The 14,003-nt window shown below is 48.6% G+C and overlaps 1 protein-coding gene across 1 annotated transcript in view; it reads left to right on the forward strand.

Moving 5' to 3' along the window:
• The first annotated feature begins 1,596 nt into the window (after positions 1 to 1,596).
• Positions 1,597 to 14,003, forward strand: part of LOC144116304 (protein GPR107) — a 42,193-nt gene continuing 29,786 nt past the window's right edge. The window contains exon 1 of the mRNA XM_077651042.1: positions 1,597 to 1,716. The gene's annotated coding sequence lies outside the window, so the exon portion shown is untranslated. The remainder of the gene's footprint in view (positions 1,717 to 14,003) is intronic.

Here is a 14,003-nt window from a genome sequence, read left to right on the forward strand (position 1 = left end):
TCGCTGTGTGGTTGCTACACCGCTACTGCGTCGCACCTGTGAAAGCGGCCACAGAAGGCCTTACTATTTTGGAGCAGTTTTTTTTAAAATATTTATGACAGTGACCAAGCAGCCCAGCATGGCGTAATTGCAAAAAATTGTCATTGCTGTACAGCTTTCATTAAAGCAGACGACTATTGCTTATGTTTTCATTAGTTAAATTTGCTGCGCTGCAAAATTTTTCTGAGAGGTTTTTGTAGCCATTCAGCCGTCAGAACTTCGGATAATTCGGACCTTTTTTCCAGTCCCTTGAGGTGCCATTTAATAAGGTGTTACTTTACTGGGAAACCAATGCATTTTTGGTAACTTTTTTCAACCATACAAACAGTCGGAGACTGCTGGTTGAGTGAAGACATCAATGCCTTTCACCCATGTTTTATATTGTGCTAAAGAATTTAGCTGCGTTTTCATGTATAGATGTCCATAAAGCAAGTCACATTTAATCTTGGATCATATTAAGGTGCACTTCTGATAATTCAAGCAAAAATCTATTGATCCCTTGAAGTTTGAATTAGTCTACTGTATTTGTGTGGGCTAAAACCTGTACATGTCCATGACCATGCTTTGTGAAAGTTTTGTTTTTAATTGAAACTATCATTTCATGTTGCAAATGTGCACAAATGTTTGATCCAAATAACCAGCCAGTTTTCATTACTCATATTAATTTTGCTGGCAAAACAATTTGATAATTACGCGCCACTTCTGATTTGAAATCGTACAAACCATTTCGAAATGGTTGCCCCTTGCCCCGAAGAGTGCCAGCTTTTGGGACCTGCAGGAAAAGAATCGAGAAATTTTCCTGCTGGGCATGGTTGAAAAAACTGAATTTAAAGAAGCATAAAGTTGTGAGCCATTTTAATGTAATAGCGTTAAGGCTGTCGTTCTCCAGAAAATCTGGTGGCATTGATGTCATTGGTGTCGTAGATGTTGTGAGCGGAAAAGCAGCTGGAAACCTGCCCATGGGATTGTGAGCAAACTGCCTACTGTGGCAGGTGACAGTTAAATTAACAATTGGTTGCAAGTGGTTACTCGAAAAGAGCAACTTGGTCTCACAAGCCGCACCAGTGACTATGTTTGAAACAGCCGCCTGCTCGAACAGTGGTGCATCGCTTAAACGCTGCACTGCTGTACCAGGAGTGGTATGAGGACTCCCCGAGATCTGTGAAATCAAAGTAGAGTATGATGAATTTCGCCTATATGGGCATGTAGGCACAACCTAGGCGACAGAGGAGGAGTACTTTAGCAGGAGAGATCTCTAATGCTATCGCATTGTACCCTTAAGGAAAAGTTGTGCGACGGGGAAAGAAAGAACAGCATCCGTGTCTGCGAAGTGATATGCAAAGAGGACCCCAGGCTGCTGAAGGGACCCTTTAACGCTAGCGTGTCATACCCTTAAGGCAGAGCTTAGGTGTCCCATCAAGTTCTGTTTGTTTAGCGCTTTTTACATAGCGCATGGTGGCTGTTTTTGTGCTGGGGGATGCCAGCATTGCTCCCAAGTGTGCACCATTTCCTGGTTAGAGGTGATTGCTACTAGTCGCATCCCCCTTCCCCCCCCACCACCCCAGCATTTGCATAATGTGTGCTCCTTTTCCATGCGGTGCAGATCAACTACCACTTCATCTCCAAGGATGGGTCTCCCATTGAAGCATGGGCCGTGCTCTTTTACATCACCCACCTGTGAGTGCAACCACTTCTTTTTCTAGGCTTCATTTTGAGGGGCCAAATTAGCTACAAGAGCTCAGCTGCATTTGAAAGGTGTTTTTTCTGCTTAAAGGGACACTGAGGACAAATTCAAGTTGGCCTGTGCGTCAATTGTGCCACGTTATATTGGCAGAAAGACTATGCTCACTGAAAACGAAGCTTTTACAATCTGGAGAACAAAAAATGAGATGCACATATCACCAACACCGGCGGCTGCTTCCATAAGAAAAGTGCGGTGACAGCAAGCCAGTTTTTTGTGTGCGAATCCGGAATCTGGGCTACACTACCATTCAGTTCCAAACAGTGGTCACAGAGTTCTTCTTGATCTCGACATCAATTGAGGGCCGGTCTTCCGCCACTCATAGGGTATGACCACTTTGCTCATACCGTCAAACACATTTACAGCATAGACCGCTTATAACGTAGGCCGTGGGAGTCGGGAAAATCCGCATTATAAGCGGTACTGCACTATATCAAATACACCATTTTTAGACTCTTATTCACATGCAAATATGGTCAACCCACCTTTTATTATGTATTTTACAACTTAATGCAAAATAAAGCACCAGAATTGGACACTAAACAAGACGTTTTTTTTTTCATCAATGAAAAAATGCCGTTATCTTCGTCTGGCGCTGAGCCTTCACGGCATTATGCACCATCTCATCTTCAACAGCGATCAGATGCTGGGAAGCTTTCTCGCTCAAGCCCTTCTGCGCGCAGTACATCCTGAGCTTGCTTATGTAATCCAGTGCATCTCTGTGCGAAAGTTCCGGGTGTGCTGTCTCCTTCGTTGTCGTCATCGTCCGATACACTCTCATCGCGGTCACGCACTTCTGCTACAATTGCTTCGTCTGTGTCTGCTTCTTCGCAGACAAAGTCATCGCAATCCTCGTTCACGAAGCCTTCGAACGTGTCATCCTGTCTAACAATGTTCTTTTTCACCAGATCCGACCACACATCATCCGCGTTGAGGCCTTCGTCGACATCGTCGACACAGTGGCTATCGTCGCTCCTCACATCAGGATCGCTGACCACGGCGTTGCGCACAAACCCCGCCTTTGCGAAACACTTGGCGATGGTTGATGCTTTTATCTGCCACCAAGATGCCGTGATCATGTCGATAGCACTCCGCAGGTTTACCTTCATTGCTTCGTTTCGCTGAAGGTTAATTAGCACTCTTTCGCATATGCGCCTTTTATAATGCGCTTTCACTGCAGCGATTACGCCTTGGTCCATCGGCTGGCTCTTGGCTGTTGTATTTGCGGGCAAGAACTTGAGGCTCACTGCACTGAGCTTTAAACTTACATGATGGGCACTGCAGTTGTCAAGAACTAGGACAACTTGTCGCTTTTCTGACACCATGTCCTCGTCAAATTTTTGAAGCCAAGTTGCAAATAGCTCCCGAGTCATCCATGACTTCCTGTTGGCCTTATATGTAATCGGCAGGCACTCTCTTTTTTTGAAACAGCGCGGCCGCGCCGACCTTCCGATTACAAATGAGCGCCTCTTGTTGCTACCATCCATATTGGCGCAGAAGAGAGCGGTAAACCGCTCCTTCGAAGCCTTTCTACCGGAGCAGCGTTCGTGGGACAGTGCGAGTGTGCGGTTTGGGAGCAAATTGTAAAACACGCCAGCCTCATCCGCATTGTAAATGTCCCGCTCCGCGTACTTCGCCAGCATGGTCTCCATGTTTATACTGAGCCAGGCCTGAACAGTAGAATCATCAACTTGTGCGCTCTCCCCGGAGATAACACGGCAGCTTATTCCGTGCCGGTCCTTAAACCGCTGAATCCACCCATTTAATGGGTTGAAACTATCGTGGCCCAACAAGTTTGCAAATGACCTGGCCTTTGCTTGCAGAATCGGACCATTCACGGCCACATTCTGGGCTCGCACCTCGCAGAACCACTTGAATAAAGCGGCGTCGACATCTTCATACATTGATGAACGTATCCGCTTCCTTGTTAGTGATCCACAATTTTCTTGCAGTTGCTGTTTCACCTTGTCCCTGTTTTTCCAAATCGCCGACACTGTTGTGTTGGCGATGCCGTACTTCTGCGCGACGGAAACTTTCTTTAGGCCACTTTCCACGTCTTTAATAATGCTTTGCTTCGTCTCCAGGGATAAAGCTTGCCGTTTTCTTGAGTTGGAAGGATCAGGTGGCATGGCAACTTAGCCCAGCGCGACAAAAGTAGCGCGACACAAACGCAAGACAAGGAAACACGTTTTCCGGTAGCTAGGCCTACGACGCTGACAGCGCACTTCGGTATCACAAGACGACGACGACTCGTGCGCACCCACACAGGAAAAAAGGCAGAAGAGTGTTGCATGTGCAAAGCCAGCCTGTCAAACGGCCACCCCCAGCAAATGGGCCTCCCCAACGTTTCCCCTTCTCGCCCTCTGAATGGGACCCACCCCGTTAAGACGGCGGCGCGGGTGCTCGGTCTGGCTCGGCCCCGCCATGGCCCCGCCATCGCGGCGCTGCACAAAGAAAAGCAAAAGATAAGGCCGGTAGCTGCACTTCTTTCTTCGCACGCTGTACAGTCTCTCTCTCTCCTCTATTTTTCTCCCCTCTTGCGATGGGTTTCGTGGCTTTCTTCTCCCTTTTTGTAGAGGGTGCCGGCATCGCGGTGCCGGGGGGGTGCGCTCTCTTCTCTTCGGGGAAACCGCACTATACCCGGTCTTCCGTGGTGCGCGACCGCGCACTAAGCGGTACGCTGACACATTAAACTCTATGGGAACCATACTGGTGGTCACATAAAGCCGCATTATATGCGGTCCCGCACTATAGGCGGTTACGTTATAAATGGTCTATGCTGTATAACAATACCAGTTATACCATTATATCGGATATAACAATGCCATCAGCTTTACCATGTGTTCTATGGTAAAGTAAACCACTTGTAGCAGTGCTGTGACGGTACATTATCTGTTATAACAATTAAAACTGGTCATTGAGAGTCAACCTTAAAAGAAACAAAAACGGGGAAATGTTACAACCACACCAGCCAAATCACACAGCACCAAAGCACGCATGTGTCGAGCTTACCGATGGACCGAGCCGCTGTAGCGACGCAGCGAAATCAAAAGAACCCATGACACGCACTCGGAGGCACCTGGCGTGCCGAGGATCTTGCATGACGCCAGGGAAGAGAAAAGACAGATGCGTTCCTGTGTGCAGAAGGCCCAGGCAGAGAAGAAACTAAGGAGCCTTGATGGAGCAGTGGAACGGCTACATTTTCAACTCCCGTTGTCCATTACATTCCGTCCACCAAGCCTACAGGACATTCATAGGTGCCCTAGTGAGGCTCAGAGGAGTTTAAAAATTCTCGTGTTGTTATTTTAAGTATTACTTCCAATATTGTTAACTGAAGCAGTAGTAACTGCAAATGGTTTTTTTAAATTATCTCCTACAATAGCGACATTGTGAAGTCACAAGATTGTTAGTCTGGGAGGGTTTCTCGATTGCAGTGGGCCAGGGGGGGCTCTAAAACTTTGTTTGTTTTGAGAAAAAGGAAAGGCGCATAGCTAGTTCACTTTGTTGGTGGACACCTCAAACGTACCATACCTAGTTCACTTTGTCGGTGGACACCTCAAGTGCATCATGGACTAAAAGTTTGCTGCCTCAGTGTTATTTGAGTTGGTGGTGTGCTTGAGGGGTCCATTTTTTTTCTTTTCTCAAAACCAGAGAGGTTTTATATCGCAAATAAGATTAGACTGGGTTTTGAGAAAAGGAAAGGCGCATAGCTAGTTCGGATTGTTGGTGGACATCTCAAATGCACCACAAACGCCGACTAAAAGTTTGATACCTCAGTGTTTTAGTGGATGTTTGTGGCACACTTTAGGCATGCCATGAGGCGTGCCACGAGTCAAGAATTCTTGCACTCTGACGATGCAGTTACGACAAATGAAGACCTCAGGTGATTGTGGCAGCCGTCACGGGCACAGACAACAACGAACAGGAACCTATGCAAGTTGGGGTGTATAATAAAAGCTCGTTAATTCGGCCTACATTAATTCGGAAATCAGGATAATTCGAACTGTCAGCCATGTCCTGGCCAATGTCCATGTAAGTCTATGGTGTTGTACACTCGCTAATTCGGACGCTACGGGTCTCGCACTGGTTAATTCGGACGGGCTCCCAAAGTGAGGCTGTGTCCATGTATGACTGGCGCGGCAAGTGATCCAAATAGCCCTGCTCAAACCTGAACTCTGTGCTGCACAGTCATCCGTACACCTCAGATGTGCATGCAATGGCAGGCATGACAACCATACGGCCATGTCTCGAGATCAGTCAGACCGCGTAGTTTTGGTTTCGCTTTCCTGAGCATCAGCCAAGCTTGTATCAGCCAGCTAACTGAGCCCACCTGCACGCCGTTTCGGGCGCTGACTGGTGCGAGTGCTTTTTTCCGCGTTAGTTTTTTCTCTTCAGTTGTTCCACTGCATCAAAACTGCACGCTCGTCACGTGCCGTTTACTGCTTGTGCGGTGAAGCCTCCTCACACGCGACGCTGCCGCTTGTGAGGGTGCGACGCAGTAGTGGTGGAGCTCCAGCAGCACCACTTTGCGCCGTGAAGGTTGCCGAAGAGGCCCTTGCCATGTTTGGGCAGTTCTACTTCGAGGCCCCTGAGAGTATGCATGTAACAAAGCATTTGTGAAAATGTGAAAAATAATCATGTTGTGCTGTTGTTGGTGAAATATTTATTGACAAAAGTAAAAGAAAATCATAAAAGGAACGGTTGATCAAGCAAGCCCAGGCTTGCTTGATCAGCTTTCGCTGAATGGCAAGGTCCGAGCTGGGCAGAGTGGCCTCCCATTGCTCCTTCGTTCTAGTGAATTTTAGTTGTAGTGGTTTTGGTCCGACGCACCCACTTATAATGTGGTATGTTGTGGGGCATTCTTGCAACCATTGCCCAGTCTTTCACCAACTAAATATGCCGTAATGCAAGCGGTTCCTGTTAGTTTTTTCGAATCATTCGATAATTCGAACATTTTTTCTGGTCCCTTAAGTTTGAATGGCCACGAGCTTTTATAATCATTAGACCGCTCAAGCTTATCTGGTTCTTTCGATCCTCTCATTAAATGCTCTAAAGTCCGTCATGCTTTCTTTTTTTCGGCACAACCCAGTTATAACAATGGCATTTTCATGGCACTTCAGTATTGTTTTAAGTGGATTCCACTGTGCATAGTAGTCACTTAAGCCAGAAAGGGGAGGACTAGAGTTCTAATTTGCAGAAGCCCGTGACATCAGAAGCACCATGGTAGACTCGTCTGTTAGCTAGGAGTAAAACAGGCCGGTTCTTCTCTCTCTCTCTTTTTTTTTTTCTGCAGTAAGTTGGCGGGCATTGTAGCAGACTGCTTCTACCTGGTTATGATGGATGGGCAACAGACAGTAATTATGAAGGACAGAAAACTCAACTTTTAAAACTTGCTACAATGATGCAAACAAGATGTGCATACTATGGGAACAAGCAACACACAGCTGCAGTAGCTAACAGAGCTCACAGCTCACTCACTGTGGCATCATCGTGCTCAGAGCAAAGAGCTGAGGTTTGTCTACTCCACTGCTTGAAGCCTGATTGAAAAAAATCTCAACATGCCACAGTTACTTTTGCCACAGCGCATCTGGCCTCCACAGCACATGCAAAGCTATGTCCCTTTCCTGGTGCGTGCTTCTTACCCTTTTTCCGGTGGGCACTTCAAAAACACTGTCCATTGACACAAGCAGTCTTGCACTAAGTCGGGCATCAGCAGCTCAGACGTTGCACATCACAAACTTTGCAACTTCGCATTGTTAGAATACCGTAAAATGCCGCATATCATACGAGGTTTTTTTCCATAGTAAGCGTCCTAAATTTCTGCCCCGTACTATTTGCGGATCCGAACAAAAATTTACGAAGTTGCTCGAAGTTTTGGTTTCGTTATTGCTGCGTGGCTATGGCTTGGATTCGTTACTCTCGACAAATTGGATTTGTTACTCTCGATGTCGTTTCTTTGTTGTTGATCCTTTGGGTGTGCCGGGGGGCTGTGGTGTGCCGTGTGCCTGTTGATAATGCACGTGCTCACATGCAAGCCACGCTTCGTGAAGTGGATGTTTTTTTTGGGAGCAAGATGTCAGGGTCTCGAAATCAGCACTCAGATGCTTTCAAGCGAAAAGTGATTTAGCTGCGGAGAACATCGGCAACAGTGTGGTCGGGAGGCAGTTTGCTGTCGTTGAGGGAAGCATTCATGGATGGCGACGACAGAAAGAAGCCCTTTTCGCATGCAGCGGAATGCGACGAAGCTTTTGCGGCCCGAATAATGGCGCATTCCCGGAAAATGAACTTGGCCTGACGGAGTTACGGCAACAGCGAGCCGCACATCTAGCTATGAGCGTGGAGCTTATGCAGGCAAAATCTAGGGAGCTTGCAAAAGAAAAAGGGAGACCGCGCTCTGCCTTCAAAGCGAGCAAGCACTGGGTCCATCGCGACATGTGCCGTGCTGGCTTTTCACTACGCCGGCGGACCTCGATTTCACAGAAGCTGCCTGAAGCGTTCAAAGAGCTGCTTGTGAGTTTTCAGCGCCATGCTATTTCTTTGTGCGAGTCAGAGAACTTTCTGTTGGGCCAAATAGCCAACGCCGATCAGATGCCGATTTACCTGGACGTGCCATCGCCCCTCAACGTGCACGAGAAGGGGTCTAGACAAGTTAGTGTCCGGGCCACTGGCAACGACAAGTTGCTAGTTATAGTCACGTTTCAGTGCACAGCAGATGGCCGCAAGCTCCTTCCTTTCGTGATCTTCAAGAGGAAAACACTGCCAAAAAGTGAGGTGCTGCCGAAAAATGTTATCGTGAAATGTCATGAGAAAGGGTGGATGAATGAGGATCTAGTCTCGGACTGGGTAAAGTCCGTGTGCTGTAGGCGACCTGGTGCACCGTTGTCTCTGCCATCCGTCCTTGTGCTGGATGCGTTTTGTTTCCATTTGGCCGACTCGGTCAAGAGGCTGCTACAGTAATCCCTCGTTATAACGAGATCGATTTACTCGAAATATCGTTTTATTCTAAATTTCTTCCGGTCTCGACCCATACGCATGCATTTTGGGTCGCATTACTCGAAACGCACGAAGAGCTTGACCCGCTTAGAGCGAAGTGGCGAGCGGAGGCATCGCCGCCGCGTTGGCGACCCTTTTGCGCATGCAGTGTCAAGTTAATACAGCCAACGAATTAGTCTCAGGCAGGCACAGAACAGGCCACAAAAGTACCAAACCTACGACCGATGACCTGCCTAGTAACGAGTAAGCGAGTGCCGATTGCCCCCAGCTGTTTACAGTGGATGCGAGCAGAAGCGCACCCGAACCGGTCGCAGTCGCGTCGCTGGTGTCCCCCGTGATAGAATCAAAACGAAAATAAAATTTTCATGATGCTTTGCGATGCCAGAAAACCGCGGTCTCTTGGATGCCGAAAAGTGGCCAAAAGACCGCGGGCAGACTTGCAATGTAGCATTCCATGGGGTGTGCTCGGTGAGCAAAATTTTACCACTCTAAAGAACATTTCTGGCGCTGAAACGTGCCAAAAAGCACAAAAGAAGTGTCCCTGCGATTATGAGCCCATTCACGCTTGCGAGTAGCGAGCGAAGTGAGCTTTCGGGAACGAACGTGGCTGCTCCCTGGCTGTCGTAGTCGTCACTAAGCCTAACCGTTTCAGATCGGCCAAAGCGCTGACAAAACTCTTGAAAGCGCGCGAAAACGTCATTCCCGAGCGTTTTCGGTTCAAGCAAGAAGGCTACCCGCAGGTCGTGCTTGCAAGTAGGAACAACGGTGTCGTCGAGCTCCTGTCTGGTCGCATGCTCTTTGCCGTGTTCAACGCGACGAGCTACGTTAACAAATCGGGCAGGCGACTTTGACGAAGCCGGTCTAGAAATCTGCTTGCCGCTCGTCATAATCAACCTGCATCACAATCAAACACCGCCCCTAGCTTTGTTGCACTTTTGACGGTGCAAATAGATCGGTAACATGCCGAAGACACCCTTTGCCGTGTTCGACGCGAGGAAGGCGCATTTATAGCCCGACGTGTTCAGCGCGCGAGCGCGCCTCGCTTGTAGTCAGTCGCTTGCAGTCAGTCGCGCTACGCTGGTTTCGCTGCCCCGGCCGAAGTGCCACCCCCTCTATACTTCGATGCGCCCAGACGCCGCGCGCCGCTCGGAGCATGAGCAGAACAACCACCGCGCCGATCGTTGACACGCGGGCAGTTTGAATTCCGTTCACGCCTTTTTCTGCATCGCCTCATCCGTTTCGTTCCATCCACGGCATTGTGGCTACTATATGACACATGGCTAGGGTGTTATCCGTGCGACAGAAACTTGCTCTCGTGTTACTAGTCCACCACTTGCGGCGAAAGCGCAGGTGCTCGATGTATGTATGAAAGATTGGTCTCTCCACGGGAACAACTCACCCCTGGAGAGACCGGTGCTTTGGCTTCTGTTCCCAAGCGTTCTCTTTTGCCCTGGTGGTCTCTGAAATCCAGCCGTTTGGTGTCGTATACACAAAGGTGTTGTTTGATGGCTTCGATAAACCGTTCCACAACGATATCCGGCACAATTTCAATATTTGGGCAGCTCGCGCCACTCACGCCGCTCGCACTGGCATCCACCATTTTTCTCTGCACGATGTATTGTGGGTCAATGCGGTCCCCGGCGCCGGCACGCAATTGGAGCAGGAGCCAAATCTGCAGCGGGCCCGTCGGGGCATGCTGGCAGCCGCCGGTTACGTTGGCCGCTGCAGTGCGTCGAACTATAGACGGAGCTGTTTCACCAACGCAACACAGCATGCGCGCGCGCGCGCGTGCACGCTCGCTTGCATTACGTCGGACTATATTCGCGCCTTAACAAATCGGGACGACGACTTTGGGGAAGCCGGTCTATAAATATGCTTGCGGCCATCATAATCGGCCTGCATCGCAATAAAACACTGCCCCTAGCTTCGTTGCACTTTTTACGGCGCAAATAGATCGATAACTTGCCGAAAACACGAAAAATCCGAGCGTCGCCAGTGGCGAGTCAGGCTGTCAACATGGCAGGTCAATGCAACCACGGTGTTTCCCCGGCGATTTTCTCGAGCCGGTCATGCTTGATTTGTGCCATCCGAATAGACAAACGGTCTAAAGTGGTAGGGTCATTGAATTTTGTACCTAGACATCTGTCAACGGCGCGGGCGCGACGCTGTGCGAACACTGACACTCGAACCGTAGAATTAGCACAGTGTTGTCGACAACGGTGCGCAGAAAAACTCTCACCAAAAAACTCAATTGCAAACTTCACAGCTGTACACATCGGGAAACCGTTCAGTTTTCACGATCGCTCTGCGTACCTACAGTGAGCAGCTAATCGTTTTTTGAGCACAACAAACACAACCTCAGACTCGAGCCAAGGCATTTCCGTGACCCCCCCCCCCCCCCCGCATGAAAGTGGCCACTGCCTTCGAAATACCCCTAAATACCCCCATAAAAGCGGCCACTGCCTTCGCAATTCGAAATACCCGAAGGTTGAATGCATGGGCGCGGCGACCGCGGCCTCGTGCAATGCTTGGTCAGATTAGAGCAAGGGTTGCACGCGCCCGGTAAGAACTCGAAACAGCCAAAGCTCACTGCCTTTTTTGCACCTGAATAAAGTTTTGCTTCACTGAATACATTGTATTTTTGACTTCCTCGCCGTTGCAGCGCAATTAAAGCTCGACTGCTTTAGATTTTCTTGAGTGGTCGTTTATATCGAATTATCGCTTATAACGAATTTTTTCGCCGTTCCGCTGACTTCGTTATAACGAGGGATTACTGTACGTGACTGTGGCTTTGAACTCATTGTGATTCCGGGTGGGATGATGTCACAACTATAGCCCCTTGGATGTTTGTGCGAACAAACCCTGCAAGGACACAGTCAAGCGGTGCTACGCAGAGTGAATGCGCTCAGGCGAGCCTGCAGTGACGCCAACCGGGTGGCTGAAGCGGGCTTCGCCAGTCATGCTGTGCAAAAGGATCGTGGATGCGTGGGCGGCCATCCCAGAAGATCTTGTGTGTTGTTCTTTTAAGAAGTGCGGCATCTCGAACGCCCTCGATGGCACGGAAGATGGGTGCGTTTGGGATGATTTGCCAGACAAAGAAATGTCCAAAGAAAGCATTGGGGAAGAGGAAAGTGATTGAACTGAAGTGCGGGATGCGATTTGAATAAATGTCTTCTCTGAGCTTTCGTCGCTCCTATTACATGTGGGTAAATTTTTTTTTTTTCCATTTCGCGTCTCTAAAACTTCACTTCGTATTATATTCGGGTTCGTATTATACTTGGGTTTTTACGGTACTTACCGTATACTACCGTATACACTTGTATTAGGGCCGCACTTTTTTCCGCGATTTTGCTGGGGTGCGGCCCTTCCACGGAAGTGTGAAATTTTTGTTCAATTTTCGATCGACGTATGGAAAAACCTGTTTAATCATGCCATATATACCTAACGATGGGATATCTGGCGTCTAGCTGCTCGGGCTCGGCTCGTCGCTGCTGCTCGTGTCATCCGCACATTCATGTATCCAATTGTCCTCAGTGCCGTCCATAGCATTGGAAATGCTGGTGACCTTAAAACTCTGTACAATAATATCCGTGCACACCGCACGCTACGCGTTCAAAATCCAAGAGCAGACCAGTTGAAGTGACGCCCTCCTTAGTCGTCTGGTCGGCGTTTTCTCGTTTTGGCCTGCTGCCATCCATTCAGAGTACTGTCGTCTAAATTCTGCCTTAAACGGCCTCATGCCGGTACTCGTGCTCCGCTCGCAGCGAGTTAACAAAGCGGTGAAACTTGATCACTTTGTCATCATACTCGCATGGATGTCTTTGGCAGACTGTTGTCTGGCGACGGATGCTGAGTTGTTGTCGCTTCATAAATCTCTGAAGCCAACCCTCACTGGCCTTGAAATCTGTAGGTGAAATCTTCATGTGGCGTGCAATTGCAAGGTCCTTGACCAGGAGCATCTTGTTTGACAACGCGTAGCGGTTTTTCCTGATGTCCGTGACGTGTTTCATGAGCTCCTTCTCGAGTGTTGGAAATTTGCAAGGCTTGCCTCTGAATGCTTTCCTAGTCTTGTTTGCTGCGGCCAGCTCTTCCTTTTGCTCGCCCCAGCGATGCACGCACTTGTTTGTCGTCGTGGAAATTCCGGCCGGCTGCACGTTTTTCATTCTGTTCGGCTTATGCGACACCTTGAAGTTTGAACGCAGCATCGTACGCGGTTGAGCGTTTTTTCTTTTCCATCGCAAGCGGTTGTGCTATAGGCAGTCGTCAAAATGAATGGCGGCACAAAGTATATCTATGGCACCGGCAAGAAATGCGACAAGATCTCCCAGATAGTGCCGTGCGCCTGAAGCTCACAGATAGCGCCGCGTGATGAAGCCGCAGGACAGCTATTGCCATCTGGTGGCTCCCGCAAAATGTGTCTGTCGTACGCGAGGCGCGACGACGCTGCCGTTTGCTGGCAAGATTTTTTTTTTTTTTTCACAATTTCAACTGCCAAGTTGGGGGGAGCGGCCCTTACACGAGCGTGGCCCTTAGTCGAGTGTATACGGTATAACTCTGTGTACGAGTCCTCCTAAGCCTGGGTGCGAAAGGAATGGCGCTGCTGTAGTACAAATAGACCAACGTGAATAGGGAATGCAAGATCTCTTTGCGTGTTGTGTACTAGTGGCAAAGGGCATCGCTCTACTGCATCATGAGTGTTACAGTTAAGCCCATTTACACTAGAACCTTATATATTCCCAGTTCATATGCTTTCTAAGTTTATGCACTCCAAATCACGGTCACTAAAATGCTTCATAGAGTTACACTATTTTCTTCCAGTTAATATGTTACTGAAAAACACGACTTCCTGGCTACTACGTTCAAAATTTTGACAAATTGTAGATGTATAATAGATTTAGTGACCAGCCACGCATGTGCAAGTATAGGAGGTGGGGGGGTGCACACAACATGAAGAGCTGGAATGCATAAGCACCCACTCACCGTAGTGGCTTCTCTGCAGTGCTTTGGTGTAAAAGGGTGAATAATTAAAAAAAAAAACTTGGATGACATGTAACCTAGTCTTCAAGTACAATGCAATAGCATTAGAGATCCTTCTCGGGCAAGTACTGCTGCTCTTGCTCCCGTAAGGCTCATTCTTGCACAGATAGTTCTTCGGGAGGCTGCCCATCTCTTGATCACTGAGCTGATGTGCAGTGCCATGAAGGGCAGGTGGCAGTCGCATTGAATTTAT

Source organism: Amblyomma americanum, chromosome 1 (assembly GCF_052857255.1).
Source record: "Amblyomma americanum isolate KBUSLIRL-KWMA chromosome 1, ASM5285725v1, whole genome shotgun sequence".
Classification (NCBI taxonomy): domain Eukaryota; kingdom Metazoa; phylum Arthropoda; class Arachnida; order Ixodida; family Ixodidae; genus Amblyomma; species Amblyomma americanum.